Source organism: Octopus bimaculoides, chromosome 9 (genome assembly GCF_001194135.2).
Source record: "Octopus bimaculoides isolate UCB-OBI-ISO-001 chromosome 9, ASM119413v2, whole genome shotgun sequence".
Classification (NCBI taxonomy): domain Eukaryota; kingdom Metazoa; phylum Mollusca; class Cephalopoda; order Octopoda; family Octopodidae; genus Octopus; species Octopus bimaculoides.
The window spans coordinates 86,124,191-86,137,104 of NC_068989.1; the positions used below are offsets into that span (position 1 = coordinate 86,124,191).

General features: G+C 39.2%; 1 protein-coding gene across 4 annotated transcripts in view; it reads left to right on the forward strand.

Annotated features, from left to right (window-relative positions):
* The window catches only part of LOC106882755 (bifunctional coenzyme A synthase), a 72,533-nt gene that overhangs the window by 35,381 nt on the left and 24,238 nt on the right, over positions 1-12,914 (forward strand). Inside the window, exon 1 of one of the 4 annotated variants that reach the window (XM_014933533.2) lies at positions 8,865-9,047. The exons of 1 other annotated variant lie outside the window; for it this stretch is intronic. The gene's annotated coding sequence lies outside the window, so the exon portion shown is untranslated. Of the gene's footprint in view, positions 1-8,864; positions 9,048-9,289; positions 9,580-9,847; positions 9,971-12,914 lie in introns of those variants that run through there. 2 more of the 4 variants (XM_014933531.2, XM_014933532.2) reach the window with 2 other exon arrangements.

The following is a 12,914-nucleotide window of genomic DNA, read 5'->3' on the forward strand; positions in this document are numbered from 1 at the left end:
TTTACATCACAAATTACCAGACAAAATTTCTTTCATTTATTTAATTGCTCCCTTTTTACCTTCGGAGTTCAAATCGCCGCCGAGGTTGACTTTGCCTTTCATCCTATCAAGGTCGATAAAAGAACGAGTACCAGTCAAGTACTGAGGTGGGGGGGGGGTGATACTTATTCAACTGTGCTCTTCTCGTAAATGTATGATATTGTTAGAATTTAATATTATTATCACTGATTCGATTGAGTCTGACAAAATTCCTGGTTTAAATCTCCGAAAACTTTTTTGCCTTGTGCCAGCTATGTTCGTGGTTTGACTTTTTTAACATTTCAATTCATTCGATTACTATGTAAGTGTTGCGCCGATAAGAACATGGAAGTAGGTTAAACAACTCGAGTGTTAATTGCCCGGCTATTTTGGCAGCTCTCCAGCAGAGTGACGATATGAAAGTTGCTTGGAGTTAACCGTAGGAGCCATTTTGAAGCGAGATTAAGGCAAAACAAGAGTTGCGTTGAAGTTCCAGTACGCAATCCTAGCACTTAAGTGTTCCAGTTGATCCATTCGATGAAACAGCCTGCTCGTGAAACTAACGTGCAAGTGGCTGAGTACTCCACGGACACGCATACCCTTAACGTGATTCTCAGGAAGATTCAACATGACAAAATGTGACAGGCCTGGCCGTTTGAATTACAGATACAACTCCTTTTTGTTAGCTGAGTGAACTGGAGCAACATGAAGTAAAATATCTTGCTCAAGGACACAACGCACCACCGGGAATCGAATTCACGACTTTACGATCATGACCCGAACACCCTAACCACTACGCCACACGCCTGGTATTTAAACCCATTGAAAAAATACAACAGCGAGCTCCCACATGTTTTTCTTATCCTTTACATTTGAGGCAATAATCCGGTCGTTTTTAAAGACTGGATAAGTACAATGTACAGCGGCATCTGTTTGATGGTCAAACTAAACGGCCACCTCTTGGACCCGTTTCTCATCGCATTCAGTTTGTCAAGGATGTATCTTTCCATTTGTCCTCTATATTTTGGTGTCAGAGCCAATTCTATAGAGGCTAGAGACAATGGGTGGCATCCCGCTCGAAGTAGAACTCAGGAGAGCTATATCTGCAAATGCCGATTATATCACCATCATGACTTTGAGCTCATTGGAAATCGAGGCGATCACCACCACACTGGGAGAGTAGCAGGGGATTGCAAGCGTACGCATTAACCAGAACAAGTCGGCAGGTTTGCAGCTCGAAACCTAGAGAGGCGAGTCCATGTCGGTTCATTGGCGGCTTCTGCTGTTGGACGATGAGTACGGTTAAGATGCTTGGAGTCTGATTTAAACCAAACTTCCGAGTGGCGTAAAAACTGGGACGGGTTGCGTGCAAATTGGCCAGTTTCATTCAGAAATTGTCTAAGAGGAAGCCATTCCGGAAAGGGTAGCGGAAGTGGCTACCGCCTATATCGCTTCATTGGTATACTGTCGGTTGGCCGTCGTATCTTGTCCCAAATAACACCTGGCTAAACTGGACGCTTGCTTTTTCGACACTTGTAGAAGAGACTGCACTGCTGGTGGCTAGATCCATTTGCTTTTAACTTCCACTCCACGAGTCTAAAAATGTGGTTCCTTATTATGCTAAGGTACGTTCACTGAGTCTAAATCACCTACAGAGTGTCAGATTGTTGTGACAACGAAGACAGTGAAACGGAAGGTCGCTGTTTGTGCACCGTCTTTAGGCAGCTCGTTTCTTTGACTAAACAGTGGTCCTGGTGCAAGTCCTGATATATATCGAATGTTTCGCATCCGGATGGTGTTTCCAGAGTCACTGCATTCTGCCAGCTGGAGGATGCTGTCAGTGGAAAAGTCAACTTCTGTATTTTATCGAAGGTTAGTGGAGAGTGTGAGTGCTGATGGCCTGAGAATGATTCTAGCTATCGGCATGGACACAGACTCAAACAGATACTGAAGGACCAGCAGCCGAACCTGTCCGAGGTGCACACGAAGCGATAAAACCATCCTACATCGGTTGTCAAGCGATGGTGGGGTACAAACTCAGATACACAAATATATGCATACAATTTCCTTCTACCAAATCCACTTACAAGGCTTTGGTCGGCCCGAGGCTATAGTAGAAGACATTTTCTTAAGGTGGCACGCAGTGGGACTGAACCCGGAACCATGTGGTTGGTAGGGAAGCTTCTTACCACACAGCCACTCCTGCGCCTGTGTGTGTATTTTCTCCTTTAATGTTACCTATTGTAATTATAGATTTCGTTTTCTTTTTACTTGATTTACCCGCTTCCGGTGTGTTGTTATCGTCTTAATACATGTGAAGGCTAGTTAGGGTACTCGGCTCACGATCGTAAGGTCATGAGTTCAAATCCCGGCGGCGCGTTGTGTCCCTGAGCAAGACACTATATTTCACGTTGCTCCAATCCACGCAGCTGGCAAAAATGAGTTTTACCTATATTTCAAAGGGCCAACTTTGTCACATTCTGTGTCACGCTGAATCTCCCTGAGTGTGTCTGTGGAGTACTCAGCAACTTGTACGTTAATTTCACGAGCAGGCTGTTCCGTTGATCGGATCAGCTGGAACACTCATCATCGTCATAACCGAATACTAGCACATCGTTATATGTGTTCGAGCCGCTGAGGAAAATAAAGAAACTGTTGTTGTTGTTGTCCTTGTTATGATGGTAGATTGGCAGAATATTTAGAGAGTTGGGTAGAATGCCTTACGGTATTTAGTTACTGTTCTTTGCAATCTGAGTTCAAATCCCGCCGGCTAACATTGCTTTTCACTCTTCAGAGTGAGATGAAATAAAACACGAGTCAAGTATTGGAGACAGTGTAATTGAGTAACTCCATCTCCTAAATATGGCCTTGTACCGAAATCAGGAATTATTTCGACTGACGGCGGATTGGCAGAATCGTTAAAACATCGTATTTCTTCGGGCTCTGCGTTCAAATCTCACCGAGGCCAACTTTGCCTTTCATCTTTTCAAGATCGATAAAATAAGTACCAGTCGATCACTTTCGTCGACGTAATCAACTAGTCTATTTTAATAACCATGTCCCACTATTACTATTTGCTGCAACTATCTTTGGGAACCTACCATGGAAACCTTCTCCTGCTAGTCAGATAACTTTTGTTCATTTTTCTGATTTTTAACTTCGTTTAGGTTTTTGGTTTCCCTTTGTCTCGCTGTCACTCTAACAGCTGTTAATAAACGTTCTTCACTATTACCTACATAGGAATCTATATCTACCCTAGCTAACTCCACGCAGTCTTCTACTGGTATTAACCCTCTTCCACCTTCCTTTCTAGGTAGGTATAATCTTGCTACTCCTGCCCCTGGGCGGAGTCCTCTATTCATATTGAATTCCCTCCTATTTCTTCTGTCTAGCTTTGCTAATTCAGTTTTTGTTCAATCTATAAAAGTTGCTGGGTATCAAAGTAAAGATGCTGCCCAAGTATTTACAGCCTTCACTAGATTCAAACCATTTAGCTTTTACTTCATTAGCTTCCTCACCCTTCTGATGTACTCCTCAATTTTCGTTTTCATTTCTGTAGTTAGTACTCTGTCCGATTCTATTACTTCTAGATTCTTATAATTCTCTCCTCCTTTCAATGTCTGGCCATCTGGTAACTGGATGCCTTCGCTGTTGACGACTACTACTACTACTACTACTACTACTACTACTACTACTACTACTACTACTACTACTATTTTGGGTTTGGCTCAGGTTCGGTCTTATTCCTGGTAGGATTTATGTGGGTAGCGGTTAGTTACTACCTGTAACCTTAGGTATTCACAAGTTTTCAGCTGATAATGCTTTCTGTCCCTAAGAGACAAACTTTCTGTAGGAAATGCAAAAGGCAAACAAGCTGTATAATATAATCATAAATATCGTATATTTTGTCATATAAGTCGAGGTAGATTTTTCAGTCAAAAAATAAATGTTCAAATCTAGACTTATCGTATAAGTCGACCTTACGAAGAAGAAGAAGAAGGAAAAAAAACTGTATAATTTCGGTCACATATTTTCTCAGAGATATTGCGAAATGATTGTGTTTGAGATGGATCGCATAACCAAAGCTTTTGTAGAGGCCTCGCTGTTTCCTTGTTGGTTCGTGTTTTGTAATGTGATCGGTGGTGTTATATTTTGGACGGAGAGAAAAAGAAGCAGAGAGTGAGAGAGAGAGAGAGAGAGAGAGAGAGAGAGAGAGAGAGAGAGAGAGAGAGAGAGAGACAGAGAGAGAGAGACAGAGAGAGAGAGTGTGTGTGTGTTAGAGAGAGAGAGAGGGAATGTGTGTATATGTGTGAGAGAGAGTGTGTGTGTGTGTAAGAGAGAGAGAGAGAAGAGAGATGGACAGACGGACAGATAGTGTGTGTGTGTATGTGTGAGGAGGAGAGAGAGAGGCAGGAGAAATAGAAACAGGGTATGTCCGTGTCTCTTACACTGACAGAATGAGTTTTAAGAAATAGGGGCGCACTAAGGTGTGGAGGGTATATGCTGGGAAGATAGGATAAGACATTAAAGCCAACGTTATGAGCTGAAAGTTGGGGACCACTGCTCCCCTACGACCCCTCCCACCCCTCTTTCCAACACTGGTGTTTTATGTTTTGTTGCGAGATAAAGTTGGACCTTGCATACAGAAAGCCGGCAAATATGTTCCCGAAATGAATGCTTGGCTTTCTAGCGTAGCAAACGTAGCAAGAATCATTTAATAATAGTTTCTCTTTAATCATTCATTGATATATTATTAGAGATAAAGAAGAAGAAAAAAAGGCTAGTTATCATAAGCAGCATACAGTTATCTCCCCTGGAGCTTGCTTGCAACTTTAATCCAATCTATCTATCTATCTATCTATCTATCTATCTATCTATCTATCTATCTATCTATCTATCTATCTATCTATCTATCTATCTATGCATGTATGTATGTATGTATGTATGTATGTAAGATGCCGGAATAACTTGTAAGTTGGGTGACAAATAAAAGGAGAACAAATGTTTGCTCCTGCCTCACTGCCTAACAACTAGTGTTGGTTTGTTTACGTCCCCGTTACGCAGAGTTCATAAAAGAGACTGATAGAAAAGAAATACCAAACTTAAAACTACTGGGGTCGATTTGTTAGACTAAACCCTTCAAGGCAGTACCCCAGCATGACCGCAGTCCAGTGACTGAATCAAGACAAAAGATAATCCTTGCTTCCTACGTAAAAGCTGTGAATACTTCTGATCACCCAGTTCTTCACCGTGCAATTCTTGATAAAGCGTTTCTGCTGAGAACCGGACGTTTCTTTACAAATATCTGCCTTAATTTTTGAGGAGGTGGAGGAGGAGACAGTAACGGGATGAAATCCTTCTTTTCTTTCTAATTTTGGTATACAGCCAGCAATTTTGGAGAGATAAATTCGATTCTTTTCTACTCTAGGCACAAGGCCTGGAATTTTTTTTTGGGGGGGGGGCAGTCGATTAGATCGACCCCAGTACGCAACTGGTACTTGATTTATCGACCCCGAAAGTATGAAGGGTAAAGTCAACCTCGGCGGAATTTGAACTCAGAACGTAAAGACAGACGAAATACCGCTAAGCATTTCGCCTGGCGTGCTAACGTTTCTTATTTCGTTATTGCCCACAAATCTTAAAAATTGCGATGTTTGTTTTATATTAAGAAGATAGTATTTATATTAGTTCTTAAAATGTCCTAAATGTAAATTAATCTCAAGAAAAATTAATAAGGTAAGACATATATAAAGCTCACTTGAAAAAAGTGATGGTTTTTATATATGGGAGATAACCAAAGTTTTTAGTGGGGAGATAATCCCATTTTTAATGGGGGTGAGATAACCAAAAAGTACCCAAATTCGACGTTGGCAATATTTGAATTGATAAAATGAAAAGGTGGAAGAAATGCCATTAATTATTTTCCTCCCAGCGGGGTAACGATTCTGTCAGCCCGTCACCTTAATAGTATTAAGCCCATTGCTTGCCATGAGCCTCATTTGGGGATCTGCTAAAAACAATCTCGTTGCCGGTTGTTCGTTGTATTTAAAGTGAATTGCTTATGTACAATGCATTTGAAGAGGTCTGTTTATTAATATTTAGTAGTTAAAGTTTGTCATTTTTATGTCATAAATCGCTATTTCTTAACTACAAAAATGTTGACTGTTTTGAAAACGCCTTTTTTTTTTTTTTTGCATTTCCCATTTATATCATTCATTGATATTTCATACACATTCGCATTTGATACTATAGTTTCAAAAAAACTAAAATGTTTTTATTGCAATTGAATAGAAAAGGATAAATATGTTTTTTTTTTCAGCGATCCCCATTTAGGACTTTTCGAAAAATGTATAATTTCTAAAAAATATGAATTAAAAAAAAAAAAATCTTTTCTGCTATAGGCACCGGGCCTGAAATTTAGGGGAGTGGACTAGTCGATTACATCGACCGCAGTGTTTCACTGGTACTTAATTTATTGACCCCGAAAAGATGAAAGGCAAAGTCGACCTCAGCGGAATTTGAACTCAGAATGTAGCGGCAGACTAAATACCTCGTAGCATTTCGCCCGTAGCATTACATCTCGTAGCATTACATCTCCATGCTACATTCTGTAGTGGGCTACATCATACCGACGTGATTCTACATGTTCTATATCCATTACATCGCACATCATATCGCTGCATCGCACGATCTCGTGAAAACAATTACGGTCTTCACCAAATGTTATCTCATCCTCATTAAAAAATTGCCATTAAAAATTTGGGTTATCTCCCCACTAAAAAATTGAGTTAATGTGGCGACAAGAGATTGGATTAAAAGAGTTAGATCCTTTTGATTCAATACTTCAACACATTTTTGACTTTTGGCCTCCTCATCGGATGATTTGTTATAAAAATGTTATCAGATTCAATAAGATATTTAATCTTTTCACTTTTCATGTTTATTAATTTTTTCATACTTTTTTAGTTGGGGGAGATAACCCAATTTTTTAATGGGGGTGAGATAACCAAAAAGTATCATAAGTCCCTATTTTTAGGGACAAAATTCATAATAAAATGTTAAAATACAACAATTATTAACTCTTTAAGCTGCTGGGCAGATTCAACATTGTTTATTAATTTGCAGTCGTCTCTGAGTAAATTCATATCAACTTCACCAGTCTTAAGAGGGTGGGGGCATCATGGACGTTATCTTCTCTTCTCGAGACAAAAATGGGAAAAAATATGTCTATTGTTTTTGTTGTTTATCTTCAGGTAGATTTTGCGGTACTTTCTGGTTATCTCACCCCCATTAAAAATTTGCCATTAAAAAACTGGGTTATCACCCCACTAAAAAACCAAGTTAATGTCGTGACAAGACATTGGATTAAAAGTGTTAGATCCTTTTAATTCAATACCTCAACACATTTTTGACTTTTGACCTTCTCAATAGCCATCGTATGATCTGTTACAAAAATGTTATTAGATTCAGTAAGATGTTTAATCTTTCCAGTTCTCATGTTTATTAATTTTTTCAGTTTTATATGATTTGTTATTATCAGATTCAAAACGAGGTTTTATAGTTTCATTTTTTTGTTTTATTAAAGGTTAAACAATTTTTTTTTAGTTGGGGGAGATAAACAAAAATACCGATATTTCTTATAGATCGTCGGGGAGATAACCCAATATTTTAATGGGAATGAGATAACCAAAAAGTATCGACTTTGCCTTTCATCCTATCGAGACCGGTAAAATAAGTACCAGTCATGCACTGAGGTCGATGTAATCAACTAACACACTTATCCAAAATTCCAGGAGACCTTATACTTCTCGTAAACATTTCATTCGGCGTGCTAACGATTCTTTATGTTCCGGGTTTAAATTCCGTCGAAATCGTATCTCTGAAAAGAAAAGTACTTATTAAAATGTTACGGAAAATATAATCGGTAAGGGCTATTAAATTGTTCTGATGCCCTATTATAAGGGCGATTAGAGATGGTAATTACAAAATAAATTTAGCTCCAGTTCCTGAAAAATGCTAAATTGTCTCCCTTGACGTGTGTGTGTGTTTCAGTTATTAGCCAGCAACCCTTGCTGGAGCACCGATTGAAGGCTTTTGTCGAACAAATCGACTTCAATACTTCTTTAAAAACGAGGTACTTATTCTACCGGGTAAATGTTTCGTAAAGGACCCGTTCGTACCTAGGTGTGAAATAATTTTTTTCCACGGATTTTTTCGAGTGCATTCAACGTATCTGACTTCCAAACTTACCGCAAACCACTTTTTTCAGGGAAAGAAAAGGGAGGATGGTGGTGGAGACCTCAGAGTTTTGTTTCGCGGGTTTTTGTTTTACTTTTCCAGGTTATTTCGCATACTTTCGACGAATGTGATATCGAAATCACGCGTAAACGGCTCCTTTCTCCAGAAAAGAAAAGATTTGGCTGCTATTTCTAGCACGTCCTGCTACCACGTAACAGCTATTGCGATAAAGGCTCATTTCGCTGTGAAATAATTTTTTGATCCCTCCCACCTCTTTCTTTACCGACAAAAAAAAGAAGAAAAAAAGTGGCTTGCGGTGTGTTTGGTGGTCAAATACGTTGAATGCACTCGAAAAAAACCCGTGGAAAAAAAAATTATTCTACACCGAGGTACGAACCGGTCCTTTACAAAATATCTACCTTCTACCGGCTCTTTTGCCGAAGCGCTGAGGTACGGGGGCGTGAACAGCCCAACACGGGTTGCAAAGCAGTGACGAGGACAAAGACATATATATATGACAGGCTTCTTTCAGTTTCCGTCTGCCAAATTCGTTCACAATGCACTGGTCGGCCAAGAAATATTGCAGAATACACAGGTCCAAGGTGCCGAGAAGTGGGATTGAACCATGAATTACATCATTCAGAAGCAAGCTTCTTTATCATAGAGCATGTAGTGTAATTTCACGCGCACACATGAACGTGCGCACGCATTGACGTACACGTACGGACGGTATTGGTGACACAAAACTGGGACATCACCTCGACATGATGATGACGGGCACATTCAATGTCGTAAGTCGATTTATGTCATAACTAGGAACCAGCAACCGGCGAACCTCTCCTGCTACGCCTTACTATTACTAGTAGCAGCAGCAACAGTAACAATACTAGTAGTAGTATCAATAAATATCAATAATAATTTCAATAATGATCAATGTCATAGTAAAAGGAATCAAAAATATATTTTGAATATGGTTTAAATGTATATTTTTTGTTAGCGATATGATTTTGTGGTAAAGTTCGGAAATGTTCGTTCATTTCCGGTTATGTCACGAAGATTTTAGTATCACGGTGACCCTGGAAGCTTGTGTGTCTGTCGTCTTCTAAAGAAGTCTGCTCCTTACTGTTGTGACGACCCCTGTGTATGTGTGTATATATATACACACGTAGGCGTGTATGTGTACGTGTTACATAATGGGATTACATGTTACCGTTGCTGTTATAGGGAGACGGGACCACTGCCACCGAAAATAACAACACCACGATCTCGACTATTACCACCACCACCACCTTCAGTAACAACTTCCACCCGGTATAACTTGAGGTAGGTGGTTGGTTCGAATCTCACCAGTTACTTTCTGATATCTGTGATAATCAATTTGTGACCCAGGACCCCAATCTAATACACTTTCTTTTCTTTTGCCTCTCTTTTTGACCTCTTTTATTTCTCTCTTTCTGTGTTTCCCTCTCGCTTTCTCTTTCATGCCCCTTCATCTATCGTTTTTATAATTTTCATTCTCTCTCCTCCTGTCTATCTCCCTCTCTCCCCCCCTCTATCTCTTAGTTAAAGCTGTGGACAGTCCTTTCTGCCAGACGAAACCATATGTTAAAAAGTTCACTTCGCAACGACGTAGTTTCAGGTTCGATCTCACACTGAACATATCTCTTTTTATCATCGCTTCGGCAGACGAAAACTGTGGACATCTGTTGTATATGTATGTATTTGTGTTTGTATTTATACCGGTTTTGAGATTGATATTCTTTGTGTTTGTATTTATACCGGTTTTGAGATTGATATTCTTTGTGTTGTGTCCCTTTATGCTCTATAATTGTGCGGTTCAACAAAGAGAGATCGGCAAAACAAGTACCCCACTGATATATGTATTTGGCTCTCTTGAAAGGCTTTAGTCGATCATGCCGGTCTTTGCCTATAGCTTCCCTTCTTTCTACAACCTCTGTACTGATATCAAACCCATTCCACCCATTATGCTTCGTTATCGTAGTTATATCAAACTACATCGTCCAATATGCCCTCCCCACTTTTTTTTTAAAGAGCATAAGGCAGTGGTAGTCAACCAATTTTTACCTATGGACGGACCCTTTTGATTACTGTTTTACTCTACTTGACCCCTATAGCTATTTGAGGTTTAGAAAATCCTATTATATTTTCATAATTAAATATTATTAGGAATTGTTTTTAAAAATGTTACCGAATATTTTATGTGTTGAAGAAGTATAACCAATTTATCGCGCATAAATTTTAACAACAAAATCTTATATGAACCCTTAAGGGTCATATGAACCCCTAAGGGTCATATGAACCCATAAGGGTCATATGAACCCATAAGGGTCATATGAACCTCGGTTGAGAAACACTGGCGTAGGGTGTACTGTGTAAGGGATTTGGTTACTATTTCTAATAGATAGAACAAAATGAAAAGGCATTATATAAATAAGGGTATTGATCGTATCTCATTACATAACCTCTTATTTCTAATTCCTCTTTTTTTGCTCTCATTCTTCAACTTTTCTGTTGCTTTCATCCCATCCCACGTACATAATGTATATGCTAATATACAGGGTGTCCACAAAGCCTGGGTACATGGGAGTAAATAAAATCATAACATAAATAATTAAATATAAGAAATAATAATTTCTTAAAGTATGTGTTAATCCCATGTACCCAGACTTTGTGGACACCCTGTATATTCAACTCTCGCAAACTTATCTAGCCATCGTTCATGTATATACAAATATATCTATCCATCACGTATATACGAATACATCTATCTAATACACACACACACTTTTATTTGCAAACATATTCCCTACACATGCAGGCAAATGTAATCTAACTTTCCAGTACATACCGCACATCTATATTCAAACATCGTTTTATGTTTCTTCAGCGAGTGAGACCTTGTTATAATGAAGCTTAATACTGCGGTAATTTAACAACTAAAAGCACGTAAAAAAAAAAAAAAAGTAACTCATTGCTTGATTTTCTCAGAATTTCCCGCTTTAATTTGAATATCCTTTAAAGAACCAGCTTATCGCTTCATGAGCACTTGTCACACTTGAAGTGATTTTTCTGTTTGGGTGTGATTGCGCAAGCTATATCAATTTCTTAAAGTACATCATCATCAACCTCTATAATATTGTCTCAAGTCCCAGGGTTCATAGGGGCAGTTATCCAGGTTCCATGGCAGATAAGTGGACAAGATAACAACATTCCCCCTGAATAGGATGTTAGTCTGTTGCAGGGTTGCTTACTTACTGTTGAGTGGATTGAAGTAATGTGAAATGAAGTGTTTTGCTCAAGAACACAATGTACTTCTTAGCTCAGGGATTGAAACCACAATCTTGTGATTGTGAAAGCAACACTTTAACCACTAGGTCACTCACCTATTTATAACCACTATTTATTTCTTCACAGCACTACAACTGATTCATTCTCACTCCCACCACCACTAAATGTGAATTGTCTTTACCAGAACTTGCTCTACCCCACACCCTTCTTATACTTTAACCCTCATTTCCTAGCACAAAGCTGCCTCCACTCTTGGGTTTCGTAGTCTTGCAAGTTGCATGGTGACCTCATGAGTACCAGTGGCACAAAAAAAGCATCCAGCACACCCTGTAAAGTGGTTGGTGTTAGGAAATGGCATCCAGTCATAGAAATCATGCCAAAGTAGACTCTGCAGCATAATGTATTCTTTCGATCCATCAGGTTCTGCCAAACCATCTAACCCATGCCAGTATTGAACATGGACATTACATGATGACGAGGGCATGTAACCTGGTACTTCTAAAAGGAGTGTAAAACTTGATTTACAGTGACTGATGATAAATATCAAACCCTCAAAGACTTCTGGGAAAATTCAAACATTATGGGAGCAGTAAAAAAAATATAAAGTTAACCATTCATGTCTCATTGCACGTGGACAAAATTTTGTTCAAATGTCATCGTTTAACGTCTGCTTTCCATGCTGGCATGGGTTGGACGATTTGACTGAGGACTGGCGAACTGGATGGCTGCACCAGGCTCCAATCTGAAATGGCAGAGTTTCTACATCTGGATGCCCTTCCTAACGCCAACCATCCTGAGAGTGTAGTGGGTGCTTTTACACTCTGTAGAAACCATGGCAAAGCAGACACTGGAGCACTATATGGTCCTAAGATGTGTTGTATTCTGTCAAAGTGTCTTTACCCTGCAACATGGACATTAAATAATGATGGTGATGATAATGATGATGTGGCTTTCAAACATCAATCTAAATTTTGATCAGTTTAGAAGTTAAAAGACCTATAACGGTAATGCTGAATTATTTTGGGGGAAGAAGTTCATTAGAAGAAGAAGAAGAAGAAGAAGCAAAGCAGTCAATTCTAAAGATTAAGATTTAATAAAACTCATATTCTTTTACTTGTTTCAGTCATTTGACTGTGGCCATGCTGGAGCACTGCCTTTAATCAAACAAATCAATCCCAGGACTTATTCTTTGTAAGCCTAGTACTTATTCTATTGGTCTCTTTCGGCAAACCGCTAAGTTATGGCGATGTAAACAAACCAGCATTGGACGTCAAGCGATGTTGGGGGGGGAGCACATACACACACATGCATCTATATATATACATACACACACACACACACACACACAC